Below are 13292 nucleotides of genomic sequence, written 5' to 3'. Positions count from 1 at the left end.
GTCATATCTTATACTGACATGTGCCAACTTTTCATAAACTTCAAGGTTGGATCTGTGGGAAGAACGTCTCCCTACAGAAGAGACTGACACAATAGGAACAGGGATTCTTTGTTCAATCTGCAACTCTGAATAAGACACAATTCTTTAGTTCTTAGCTCCAACACCTGGCAATTTGCTGACCAAGCCTATCTTAGCAAACAAGGCTTTCTGTTAACCCAGCTTTCTTTTAGCTGGTCACTATTTGCTAGGCTTCTCGTCCCTTGACCCTACTCTGGACTTTGGGTCTGGAAAAGAGCTGGCACAATCCATAGACCAGGTTGTTATACAAAATGCACAGTGCATTTTAACCCTTCACGTACAGTAATGGTAAAGTTCTTCGTTCAGGATTGTAGCAGTGATGGAATAAACTGCAGGTTCAAATCAAGTCTCTGGAGTCCATCCACAGCTAGGATGGGTCATTCAGTCCTTTGTATAGAGATTCAGTTTGTAGCAATGTCCCTCCAGAGGTATGAAGCAGGATTGGAGACGAGGCATCAACCTTTTATAGTCTCTTGCCATGTGGTCTTTGCTTTCTTTGTCACAAGGACACTCTATCCAGCACTTGGCATAGAAAAACCTTGGAGTTCTGTCCATAGGCAGGTCCCTGCATACCTTGCTGAGTCACAAGGCGTATCTGCCTTCTCTCAATAGGTCGATTGTATAGCTGATGGTCCTTAATGGGCCATCAGGCAGGCTAGGCAGAACTGACACCAACTGGTCTGGCTGGGGTGTTCCCCGGAAGCAGAGCACAAGTTTGAAATAGGGACAGCATAGAGCCAATATTCATGACGTCAACTACAAAAAAGATACACATCTAGAGATGGCATCATTATAATCAACCAATCAGAACCTCTCCATAGACCCCTTACACAACAACCTTTCTACAATTTTGGTTACAAATATAGAACAGTGGCTGCAACAGTGATCTATACAGTTACAGATTATGTCAATAACGCCACAGGAGGTGACACAGTGTCAGTGAGACTGATACTGGAATACTGCCTCCAGTTTTGGTGTCCTCATTTGAAACAGATGTTGTGAATTGGAGCTGAAGCAGCAAAGAGCCACCAAATGTTCTGAGGGCTGGAGAAAAATGCCTTCTAGTGAGCTATTGAAAGAGCTCAACCTTTTTAGCTTCTCAAAAGAAGATTGAAAGGTGATTTCATTGAAGTGTTGAAGTGCCTTAATGGAGAAAAAAGATTGGGTGTTAAAGGGCTCTTTAATCGAGCAGAGAAAGACATAACAAGACCCAATGATTGGAAGGTGAAAAGAGACAAATTCATGTTACAATTAAGCCCCAAATAGTCAACAGTGAGGATGATTCACCACAGGAACAAGCTACCAAGGAAAGTGGTGGATTCAGCATCTCCTGATGTCAGTCAATGAAGACTAGATGCCTTTCTGGAATGTGTTTGCCCCAAAAGTAGCTCTTGTGTCATACAGAAGGCCTGTGATATGCAGGGGGTCAGATCAGATGCTCTACTGGTCTCTTTTGGCCATAAAGTCGACTAATTTCTGAAAAACTGAGTGTAGCATTGGGAGCAGCATCTGATGTTTTCCTGTCTAACCGGCTTGCTGCCTAGAACGAACGCTCCTTGAGTGGGGTGATCCACAGGGAGTAGCTCAAACCTCCGAAGTGCCTGGCCAGGGGCAGGACATTGGCACAGCAAGGGAGGGGGGTGACAGTGACATCACAAAGGCCTTTTGCAGGACCTCAGACTATTGGTCAAAGGTGGTGGGGAGGTGGTGACCTCACACAGAGATGCTGACATCATCCAGGCAGGACAGGGGCGAGGGACCAGGGAAACCTCAGAGACCCCTGTGGCTTTGCTTCAGCAAGTCTCCTTCTCCAGGTCTCTCTTTGAGGACTGAGAGATTATTCGGGTTCACGGACGTGAGCGCCAAGAGGAACCTCTTTCAAGTTTTCTCGTTCCCTTGTAGTTATTTTACTAGAAAACAGCCATCCCTCTTTAGATGATAAGAAACCTGTTCAGTCTGATCCATCTGGTGACAGTTGAATTCTAGGCATGGAAAACACGAGCTTAAGGAGGCAGAATTTTATTCCACACCTGGGATTTTGTCCCTTAGAATCACTGGGGACATTAGGGTTTGTCCTTTTTGTTTCACCTTTTCCTCCATCCCTCCCTCCCTCCTTTCTCTTCGTCTCTTGCTTTTCTCCTTTCTCCTGTTCCCCTCCCAACAGCAGGAGAGGTGTGTGTGTGTGTGTGTGTGTGTGTGTGTTGCGGGACAGTGCTCTGCATCTCTCACTGTGGAAGGTCCACTCAAAAATGTGAGGCTGAACTAGGGCTCGGGCAGTGATCCCCACCAGTGACCTGGGCCATCCTTTGGGCTCTTTGGTGAGAACCCTCAGCCTCCCGTCCTCCGTCTCTACCCTGATTGGCTGAGCAGGGGGTTTTTGACAGGGAGGAGACTCAGGTCCTTGTTGTTCTCTTTTAAGACCAAGGAAATAAGTCAGAACCAGTTCTGTGTTTGATGAGTTTTGCTGCTTCTCTGCATTAATTGTCTCTGAGCAGTTCATGATTCTCTCTAACATTGCAGTTCTCCTCAAATACTTGCTGAATAATTACTGTCACTGTCATTAGTCTGGAGCTCATCTGAGAGCACTTTATTCAGGTCATTCAGTGTCTGAAATTCAAGATCCGATGCTTAGTTTGAAAATCAGGGCTCTAGGGGCCTATTCCCAACTCTGCCTCTGACTGGCTGTGTGACCCAACACAAGTCAATTCTCCTTTCTCAGCCTTAGCTTCTCCCTCTTTCAAGTAGGGATAATAATGATCCGCTCCTACCTACCTCACGGTGCGTGGAGGCAGGGCTGGCTCTAGGTCTTTTGCCGCGCCAAGCAAAACAAATTTTGGCTGCCCTCACCCCAGCCCTGGGTCCCCCACACACACTCCCCTGCTGCCCAAGCCCTGGGCTCCCCCCCCCACCTGCACCCCCTGGCACTCCAATTCTGGGCCTCCTCCCGACCGCATCCCCCTGCCATCCCAGCCCTGGGCTCTCCCCTCCACACACCCAGCGCTACCCCAGCTCTGGGCTCTCCCCTCCCCGCCCACCAGTGCTCCCCCACCCGCACACCCCCTGCTGTCCCAGCCCAGCCTGACTGGCTGTGTGACCTGAGACAAGTCAATTCTCTTTTTCAGCCTGAGTTTCTCCATCTTTCAAGAAGGGATAATAATGATCTACTCCTACCTACCTCACAGTGGGTGGGGGATGGGTATCCATTGGAGAGTGTCACTAGGAGTAGGGCATAATATGAGGTGTCCTATCACGTTTACTCAGAGCAGATTAACACATAGAATAGCTGAAACAGTCTATTTTATTTGTTTTTTTTTATTTTGAAATTGGTAAAAGCAGCAACAACTTAGCTCAGACTGAAGCATCTTATCTAATGTTCGAGCTTTAAGTGTCTCCTCTTTGCGTGTGATGAGACAATTTAACACACTGTGACAAACAGGAGATGCTTTTCTTTTGCAACAATATACTTTTGCAAAGAACATTCATCCCACTTGTTATGATTTTGAGAAACAAACCGGTTTAGTCTGAATGGGATTTTCTGACAAAAACGGTTTCAATGAAATTTCCCCACCATCTCGATTCCTGGGCTCTATCCCTACCTCTAGGGGGGAGGGGGACGGTTTGTCCTTTAGAACAGGAGTCAGGAGTGTTGGCTTCTCTTTCTGGCTCTGCCACCACCTTTCTGTGTATGCCCTTGGGTAGGTCACTTCCCTTCTCTGGACCTCAGGCTCCTCCCCATCTTTCCAATGGGAACAGGGACAGTTCTCCAACTCTGGGCAGTCATGAGCCTGAGTGAGATAAGGGGCATTAAAGCCATGTGTGAAGGAGAAAGGGGAGTTTCACAGTGTTTAGCACCTAAAGTTTGCTAAAGTGTCTAGTCTGCGGAAACAAGAAATGGTCAGGGCCTAACTTTTTTAAAGCCCATTCAGGGATGTGAGTCCCTGTCTTTTAGGTATCTGGGTTTCTTTGCCAGCAGGAGAGATGAGGTTCCTCCATTTTTTGTGGCCTAAACAAACCAGGTGTTGTGCCCTAGTTCTCGTCTGAGATCCCTGAAAAAGAACATCTTCCCATCCTTGAACAAGACAGACCCTAACATGCTAGTTACATTTTAATAACACAAAAGCCTCCTCAAACCCAGTGTCACAATCACTGGAATGATTTTGCCTTGATATTTTACCGGTTGCAGACACAAAGCGAGTCAAATTACAGTTTCTCTTCAGAGTCAGTGCACACACAAGAATCCGGAGGCTTTTCATTCCTTAGGTTCTGCTGCCATTTCATTTCTGTCGTCCTCCAAGATTTATCATTGTGCAAAGCAATGTTTGGCCTTGGGAGTGTCCCCTCTGGTCCTGCCTGCTGCCTATGGGCAATTTAAAAGGGCCCAGGGACCCCCGCCGCCACCACCACCAGCCCAAGGGGGCTAAGGCAGCTTTCTGCTCGTCCTCGCTCCGTGTGGCACACCACCCTTGGAAGCAGCTGGCATGTCACTGCAACCCCTGGGGTGTGTGTGGGTGGGTCTCCCCGAGTGCCAACTCTGCCTTCTGTGGCAATGGGAGCTGTGGGGTGGAGTTTACTGGCAGTGGTGCACAGAGACACTCCCAGCCCTCCTGCTTAGAGGCTTCCAGAGAGAGGTGCAGGTTGCTTTTGGAAAATGCCCGAGGTAAATGCTGCACCCCTCACCCTCTCCTGCACCCTACACACCCTGCTCCAACTCAAACCCCATATCCACACCCAAACTCCCTCCAGGACCCTGCCCACCACACCCACTCCTGCACCTCAACCCTCTGACTGAGCCCAGACTCTGCACCCAAAGTCTTTCCTAGAGCCCAACCCCTCTCCCTCCCACACCCAAACTCCCTCCCAGAGCCTTACACAGGTGTGGGGTGGGGCAGGACTTGGTCCCTTTCTGGGAACCACCAAAAATTATATAAACCTGACACCCCTGTCCAGCCCAACCTTCTGCTGATGCACCTCAGCCCACACCCGTGCAGGGTTTGAAGCTTTCATTGCTTAAATTCCAGGACACCGAGGGATTTCAGCTCCCCTTTGCCCAGAGGGAACCTTCACCTCACTCCCAACCAGGTTCTTGTCCATGGGATCACTGTAGGGGGGCTGGGTCCCTCTGGGTCTTTTCTCTCTCTAGGACAGGCCAGGGTGCAATAACTGGGGCATCTGAGCACCCAGGACCTTCTGTGGGGCTGCCATTCCCCTTCCCCTTCTGTGGTCCCATCTGTCACTGACTCCAGCCTTTTTTCTATCCATCGTCAGCACCATCTCAAACCAGCTGCACCCTCCTCAAAATGTCAGTGTCCCCTGGTGGGTGTAAATCACTGACCACTCTCCTCTCTGAGCACTGACAGCCCCTCTGTTTCCTTGCCTCTCGGGCTGTGCAGATGGGATCTTTCCCTCCAGTGCTGGAGGATTCGCTCCTCTCATCTACCATTGTCCCACGCAGCACAGCGGGTGGGAATCTTAAACATACCAAGGTGACTTAAGAGCAGCCCCCTCCCCACCCCCCCAGACCTTCCATGCAATTGTCACTTGCCACTCACTGAATAGGATTGAAACTTGGGCAGGGAGATGCTGGGTCACATCCAAGATGGGCATGAGCAAAGCTGTAGTGTGAAAAAACAAACCTGGAGATTGAACCCAGGGCCTCATACAGGCAAAGCATGTGCTCTACCACTGAGCTACATCCCCACCATTTGCAAGTCCCTGCTCTGAGGGCCAAACCTGCTGTCCTGGAAGTTGGTGGCTCATGGGGGACACTTTGCAGCAAGGCCAGATTCTACACAGCAGAGGAGGGGAGAGAGAGTGCATGCCCTGGACCCAGGGTGCAGAGATACAAGACTCAGCCCTCACACTGCATTGGCTGGGTACAGGGCTGAAAGTAACTTACAGGACTTACCGGTACTGCGGGAGTCCTGAGGGGGCATGGCCTCATCCAGAAGAGGCGTGGCCTCTCAAGAGTTAAAGGCCCTGGGGAACCAGCTGTGGCTGGGAGACCCAGAGCCTTTAAATTAACCAAGGGCTCCCAGCTGCAGAGGTGGCTGGGAGCCCCGTGGGGCTCAGGGGTAAATTAAAGGGCCCAGGGCTCTGGCCGCCAGGGGGAACCCCGAGCTTTGCGGGGCCGGGGCAAGGATTTAAAGGGCCCAGAGCTCCTGCCACTGAGGGGAGCCCCAAGACCTTTAAATCCTGGCCCCAGCCCGGCCACCAGAGCCGCAGTCGGGATTCAAAGGACTTTGGGCTGCCCGCAGCAACGGGGAGCTCTGAGCCCTTTAAATCTCAACCACAGCCGGGATTTAAAGGGCTCTGGGCTGTCTTCAGCAGGAGGGAGGGAGCCTGGCAGCACCACATAATGTAGCAGGCGATAGCTAACCCAGGTGGGGCACATGACCCCACACACGCCCTGTGCAAGTGTTGTCTCTGAAATTAGGAAAAATCACAAGTTCAGGGCACAGCTGCACACCCAGAAGAAAGCCCAGCACAACACACCCAGGGTGAAGGGGGTGCTAAAGCCTGGCATCAAACCAGAAGCCTTTAGATCTTCAATCCAATGCACTCCCAGCTGAGCTACTTTGGCAAAGACCAGGCCCACCAGGAAGGCTTAATACATGAGCCACAGCACATGCTGGGAAGATTTAAATCTGGATGTCACAAAGCAGGAGACAAGCAGTGGACTTGGCCTGGAGGGGCAGGCTAGGGTTTCCTATATCCCTTCACTCAAGCCAGCACCTGCCCCCTCACAAGCTGTCACTGGCACCCCCAGGTCAGCAAGAAAGGAGCAGCGGTTCTCACTGGAACAACTCCTCTCGCAGGCTTCTCCCAAGCCTAAAACAGAAAACCATCTTGCCAGAAAGCAGCCCACTCGTGTCATAGTATAATTCCCAAATCTGGACCTTAGCATCCAGGATATGGGTACTAGCATAAAGTCCTCTAAGCGTAATTACCAGCTTAGATTCTGTAGCGCTGCCACCAATCAGGAATTTCTAGGGCCTGATACCCTCTGGTCCCCCCAAAACCTTCCCAGGGGACCCCAAGACCCAGATTCCTTGAGTCTCACAACAAAGGGAAATAAACCATTCCCTCTCATCTCTTTACCTCCTCCCAGATCTTTCCTGCCTGAGTACACTAGGAGATACCATGATTCAATTCCTTGAAACACAACACAGAGAGATCAAGTTTCTCTCTCCCCTTCTCCCAGAGGCAATACAGATTCAAGTTCCATGAATCTAATACAAAGAGGAAATTTACCTTTCCCTCCCTGCTTCCCCCTCACCCAGAGGCAATACAGATTCAAGCTGCGTGAATCTAACACAAAGAGGAAATTCATTCTTCCCTTCTCCCCACCAATTCCCTGGAATATACAGACTCAATTCCCTAGAGCCTCAACTGGGAAAAAAAATCAAACAGGTCTTAAAAAGCAAAACTTTTAATAAAAAAGAAAGAAAAAAGTAAAAGGTTTATCTCTGCACTTTAGATGGTAAAAAGTTACAGGGTCTTTCAATTTATAAACAATAGAAAGAAACTTTCTCCAGCAGAAACACAATTTAAGCTATTCCAGCAAGTACACATATGCAAATAGAAAAAAAAAAACAAATTGAAAGACTATGGCCGCCTTTTCTTACTTACAATTCTGAATAGATAAGAGACTGTAGCAGGGAGATTGGCAGAAACCTGGTTGCACCTCTAGCCCCGTCCAGGACCCACAGAGAACGAAGCCAAACCCGAAACCCACAAACAAAGGCTTCCCTCCACACAAGATTTGAAAGTATCTTGTCTCCTGATTGGTCCTCTGGTCAGGTGTTTGGGTCCCTGTTTGTTAACCCTTTACAAGTAAAAGAGACATTAACCCTTAACTTGTTTTCCTTCCACTCAGAACCCCACTTCTTTTCCTGGGCTGCAAGTAGCCACCCCTGGAATGCCAAGAGGCAGAAACAAGATTCTACCTCCCAGCAGCCAACTGCACTTCCATGGGTTCGACTGGCCTAATTCCTCCAGCTTCCCCAGGCTGACGCCAAGGTATTTTCTTCACTGATATCACCACCCTCTATCGTGCGGAGGTTGGGGTTATCCCAGGGACAGGCCAGTGGCAGAAGGAGGAGGCCTTGCTGGACAGCAAGAGGAGCTGGGAAAAGGAAGCCACTATGTTTCTGCCTGGTTTTGGGGCTGAGGCCCTTTTGCAGGTTAGGCAAATGTGAGAACCACCACACTACAGAAACTCCATCACAGTGTGCTGCCCTGCCCTGCCCTGCCCTCAAATTCCCTGCACTTTGGTGGTGCTCACCCTGGCACACACCGAGGGGAGAACCTGGAGAAAATGGCGGCAGCTCTTCAATGGGCCAGCTGGCAGAGCAGAGGACTGGAGCCGGCACTCAGGAAGTCGTCCTTACATCCCCCTCATGACTCCAGCTTGAGGGGGAGCTTCTTTTCCTTCCCCTTGCTGAGAAAGAGCAAGAGAAGAAAGAAAGTTCAGGGGGGCCAACTGGCTGCAGAAGCCATTGCTGCCTTTTCCGGCAGCAAAGCCTGAAAGAAAGAACTTGCATTAGGTAAAGAGACTGCTGTGTTGCTAGGAAACAGCCCACAGCTGCACAGAGAGGGATCGAAGAGGCTGCTGAAGCCTGGGATTGAACCAGGCACCTTTTGATTTCCAGTCTAACACTCTCCCAGCTGAGCCACTTCAGCACTTGCAGGGGCCCACTTTGGGCTGCTGCTTCTCACCTTGAAGCTTATTCTCAACAAACCAGCTCTCCAGTCACCACTAGCCAATGCAGGATGGAGAGCGCTTGCTATTTTAGCACTCGGAAATGTCATCAGCTAGTCTCTGGATCTCTCGAATGCTGCGCTTCAGTTCATGGGGGAAGGCGAGAGACATGACCTTTGAACAAAAGGCCTGGGGTTAACATCCTAACGCTGTCTCCTACTGTAACACTATTTAATACTGGCCAACCCTGTGCTGGTGACAGTTCCATTTCTAGGTGTTTGTACATTTCAGTTACTGTGAAAATTAAAAAGTTTCCATGTGCTTAGAGGAAATGAATTTGTTTTATTTTCTTATATATGGCATGAATAAATACAGATTTACACATCCCAGCATGAAAATGTATTGTCTTATATGATAGAGAAAATCATGCGTCCAGATTGTGCATTGAAATCATGACATGAGCTACAAATGCAATAAAAAATAAGGTATTCAATGGTTTAACATATGGAGCAGGGGTAGGGAGCACCGAAGACACTTCTTGCCTTGAGTGGGGAGTAGCTCAGACCTCCAAAGGGCCTGGCCAGGAGCAGGACATTGGCACAGCAAGGGAGGGGTGTGGCAGTGACATCATAAAGGCCTTTTGCAGGACCTCAGACTATTAGTTCAAGGTGGTGGGGAGGTGGTGACCTCACAGAGAGATACTGACATCAGCCAGGCAGGATGGGGCAAGGGGCCAGGGAAACCTCAGAGACCCCTGTGGCTTTGCTTCGCTTCAGCAAGTCTCCTTCTCCAGGTCTCTCTTTGAGGACTGAGAGAGTATTCAGGTTCATGGACGTGAGCACCAGGAGGAACCTCTATCGAGTTTTCTCCTTCCCTTTTAGTGATTTTACTAGAAAACAGCCGTCCCTGTTTAGAATGTAAGAGCCTCCTCGAAGGAAGGGGTGTTATGGGGGCGTCACAGTTCAGATGCCAATGCCCCGCCGCCCCCACTGTAAGGAAGCTCCTGCCACCTGCTCTGTGTTTGCAGGACGGGAGAGAGCAGCATCCACGGCAGAGATTTGCTCCTGGCTGCCGGAGCAGAGTAGCAGACTCAGCTGTCAGAACTTCCTGGAGCTATGAAAGGGGAGGGCCCCATGGCTCTGTAGCAGAATGCAGGGCAGGTGAGTTCATGGAGGGCATTGTGGGATACTGCTGGAGGCCAGTTACAGTTATATAATGAACGGCAGCATCTACACTGGCACTCTGTCACTTTAAGTTTGCTGCAAAAAGCTCTGGGCCTTTCGTCGAGGTAGTTTTATTTTGTCACCAAAACAGGGCAGTTTTGTGGCCAGATGTGGCATTGCAGTGTGTGCACCAGCCAAAAGCTGGTGACCGAGGGAGCGTTGTGTGTTTTTCACGCACCTCAGCAATGTAATGATGCTAAAATAACTTTGTAGTGCAGACCTGGCCAAAGATTCACACACACACACACACACACAACTTGCAAGGAAAACCTCATCTTCTCCTCTGCTTTGCAGAATCCAAACACAAGCAAAGCTTTTCAGGGCTTGGTGGAGATGTCAGTGAGTCAGGTGTGGTCAGACAGTGTGTTTTAGCTACATGCAGGCAGCATGGCTCAGCTGGCTAAAACACGTGCATTGTAAGCAAGGGGTCCTGAGTTCAACTCCCAGTGGTCCCTGGAGGAGTAGCTTTTGGGGCACCTGGTATTGGCTACTGTCAGAAGACAAGATTCAGAGCTAGATGGGTCTTTGTCTAGCCCAGTGTGGTTTTTCTTATGGTTTAAATTATGCTCACAGCCACTGATAATAGAGTTACTGAAAGTTTGGGAGTTAGGAGCTGATAGGTTAGTGGTCCAGTCCCCTTGCAGATGACCTCCTCCCTCTGGGACAGGGGCAGATCTGAGCTCTCACACCAAATGCTCATTGTGGCTACCAGAATCTGTGGGCTGCTCGTTTAGTTTGCATCGAGGGTTGAGTCCTGCTTTGTGCCCAGTGTCTGAGAATGAAAATCCTAAACCGCCCTTTGAAATAACGAATGCAGCAGGACGTGTTATTGTCCCTTCCCGAAAGCAGACAGACCAATGGAGAAATACCATTGAGTCTACGGTAATTCTCCACTGCCATTTTATCTTTTTTGCTTGCTAAACTCCCTCCCATCCTTGGAGGGTCCCAGACCCCAGTATTGAGCCTGAGCCGACACGTCTACACTGCAAATTTACCACCCCACGGCCCAAGCCCCAGGAGCCTGATCTGGCATGGGGCAGCCCTGGGTGTTTCATTGCAGTGTGGGCATAGCCTAGCATTACGTCTACACTGCCATTAACACACCCAAGTCACTGTTCTCAAACCCTGGGTCAGCTGATTCAGGCTTGTGGGGCTTGTGCTGCAGGGTTATAAAATTACAGTGTAGACACTTGGGCTTGAGCCCAGCCTCCGAGACCCCACGAGGGGTGAGGGTCTCTGAGCCTGGGCTCCAGTCTGAGCCCAAATGTCTACACTGCAGTTTTTAGCCTCACAACCTGAGCCGTGGGAGCCCAAGTCAGATCATCCAGGCCAGCCGGGCCACAGGGATTTTATCTCAGTATAGCTGCACTCTCAGGTACGTCTACATTGCAATGCAAGCCCAGGGTTAGCAGAAGTCATGTCAGCAGCCCCAACACATAAACCTAAACCACCAGGAAAAGACCCACCCACAAATAAGCTGGGCAGTGTCCTTCTCCCTAAGGTTCATAAGTCCAGCAACCAAAAGTCATTTAACATGAGCCATCCCCTCTCTGCACCCCACTCACAGCTGTTGTCCTTAGTCAGTGCAAGCCCAGAGGTGCCTCTGTAGAGTTCATCTGCCAACCTGGGTGGAAAACAGGGGAAATAAGAAGGCACCATACTCACTATGTTGTCTAGGGACTCACTCACCCTTCCACAGCCACCCTGTCCTAAATTTGGTCTAACACATAAATTTTAGTATGAGGACTCAGAGCCCAGCCCACTTGGCTTTGGAACCCATGTCCCCTGCCTAGCAAGTGCTATTGAATTGAGGGTGAGTCCCTCCATAGGGGTCTGCCAAGCACAGTTCTGTTGCCCTTGATTCACACAACAAGGACAACAACCCTTTAGTTCTCCTATCCCAATAACAAGGAGACTGGGAATCCAACACCAGCCAAAAGTGATCATTTTGGCAAGCAACCCAACATATTTCCAACATACTGTAAAATCCACATGCAGACTCATACCCGAAACCTTGCAAGAAAATCTTCCTGAGGGGGTCTGAAGCACCTGCTGCTGGAGGGAAGGAGGGAGCTATGGGCTGGGACTGAGGAGCAGCGTGAGGAGGAGGGGCCTCTGGGTTGGGATTGAGGGGCACTGGGAATAGGAGGGGGCTGTGGATTGGGACAGAGGAGAAGGGTGAAGAGGAGCAGACTCTGGTTGGGAGTGAGGAGCAGTGAGCATAGGAGGGACTGAGGGTTGGGTCTGAGGAACATTGGGAATAGCGGGGACATGGGTTTAGGCTGAAGAGTATCCTCATTTGGGGATCCAGCAGGACGGGGAAGGCAGCAGGCGATTCTAATTCCATAGGGATATTCTGTGTGTGTGTGTGTGTGTGTGCAGGGGAGGAACATGCTATATGCCCAGAGGCCTTTATTCCTCCAGGCTGTGAGGACAGGGGGGATGTCAGGAAGTTGCCCCTTCAATCCCCACCCCCACAAAGGCCCTTCTTAGGAAAGGCAAAATCCTGAAGAGAAAAAACAAGATAAAAGAGTCCAGAAAGACAGATTTTTAAAAATATAGGGAGTAGTTCGTCACCCAACTAGGGGCTTGAACTCTGGACCCTCTCATTAACGGTCTGCTGTGCTACCAACTGAACTAGCCAGGCTCACAGAACAAAAGTGTAAGTTGGTGCAGAGGAGAAACTAGTCAAGAAAACAAGAGTAGGAAACAATAGGGGAAACCTGCTGCTCTCTCTGGCCTGGTCAACACTACGAGTTTGTATCCAATTTAGCAGCATTAAACCGCATTAACCCTGCACCCGTCCACACAACGAAGCCCTTTATATCGGTATAACGGGCTCTTAATACCGGTATCTGTACTCCTCCCTGATGATGAGTAGTGCTGAAATCGGTATAGCTATGTCGGATTAGGGTTAATGTGGCTGCAATTTGATGGTATTGGTCTCCGGGCACTATCCCACAGTGCACCATTGTGACCACTCTGGACAGCAATCTGAACTTGGATGCACTAGCCAGGTAGACAGAAAAAGCCCCGCAAACTTTTTGAATTTTGAATTTCATTTCCTGTTTGCCCAGCGTGGAGCGCTGATCAGCACAGGTGACCATACAGTCCCAGAATCAAAAAAGAGCTCCAGCATGGACCATACGGGAGATACTGAAGCTGATCTCTGTATGGAGAGATGAATCTGTTCTATCAGAACTCCGTTCCAAAAGACGAAATGCCAAAACATTTGAAAAAAATCTCCAAGGCTATGATGGACAGAGGCCACAACAGGGACTCAACAAAGT

General features: G+C 49.8%; 1 long non-coding RNA gene and 1 other non-coding gene across 2 annotated transcripts in view; both read right to left on the bottom strand.

The window, feature by feature from the left end:
• LOC127033394 (uncharacterized) overlaps nt 1-2112 on the bottom strand; it is a 49775-nt gene extending 47663 nt beyond the window's left edge. Inside the window, exon 1 of the long non-coding RNA XR_007769084.1 lies at nt 2026-2112. This is a non-coding gene — a long non-coding RNA (uncharacterized LOC127033394). The remainder of the gene's footprint in view (nt 1-2025) is intronic.
• Nucleotides 2113-8687: 6575 nt separating this feature from the next.
• TRNAS-GGA (transfer RNA serine (anticodon GGA)) lies at nt 8688-8760 on the bottom strand. The gene has a single exon. It is a non-coding gene; the product is annotated as a tRNA-Ser (tRNA).
• Between the last annotated feature and the right edge of the window lie 4532 nt (nt 8761-13292).

Source organism: Gopherus flavomarginatus, chromosome 12 (assembly GCF_025201925.1).
Source record: "Gopherus flavomarginatus isolate rGopFla2 chromosome 12, rGopFla2.mat.asm, whole genome shotgun sequence".
NCBI classification, from domain to species: Eukaryota; Metazoa; Chordata; order Testudines; family Testudinidae; genus Gopherus; species Gopherus flavomarginatus.
The sequence above is the reverse complement of the archived record's forward strand: the minus strand, read 5'-3'. Positions and strand labels throughout refer to the sequence as shown.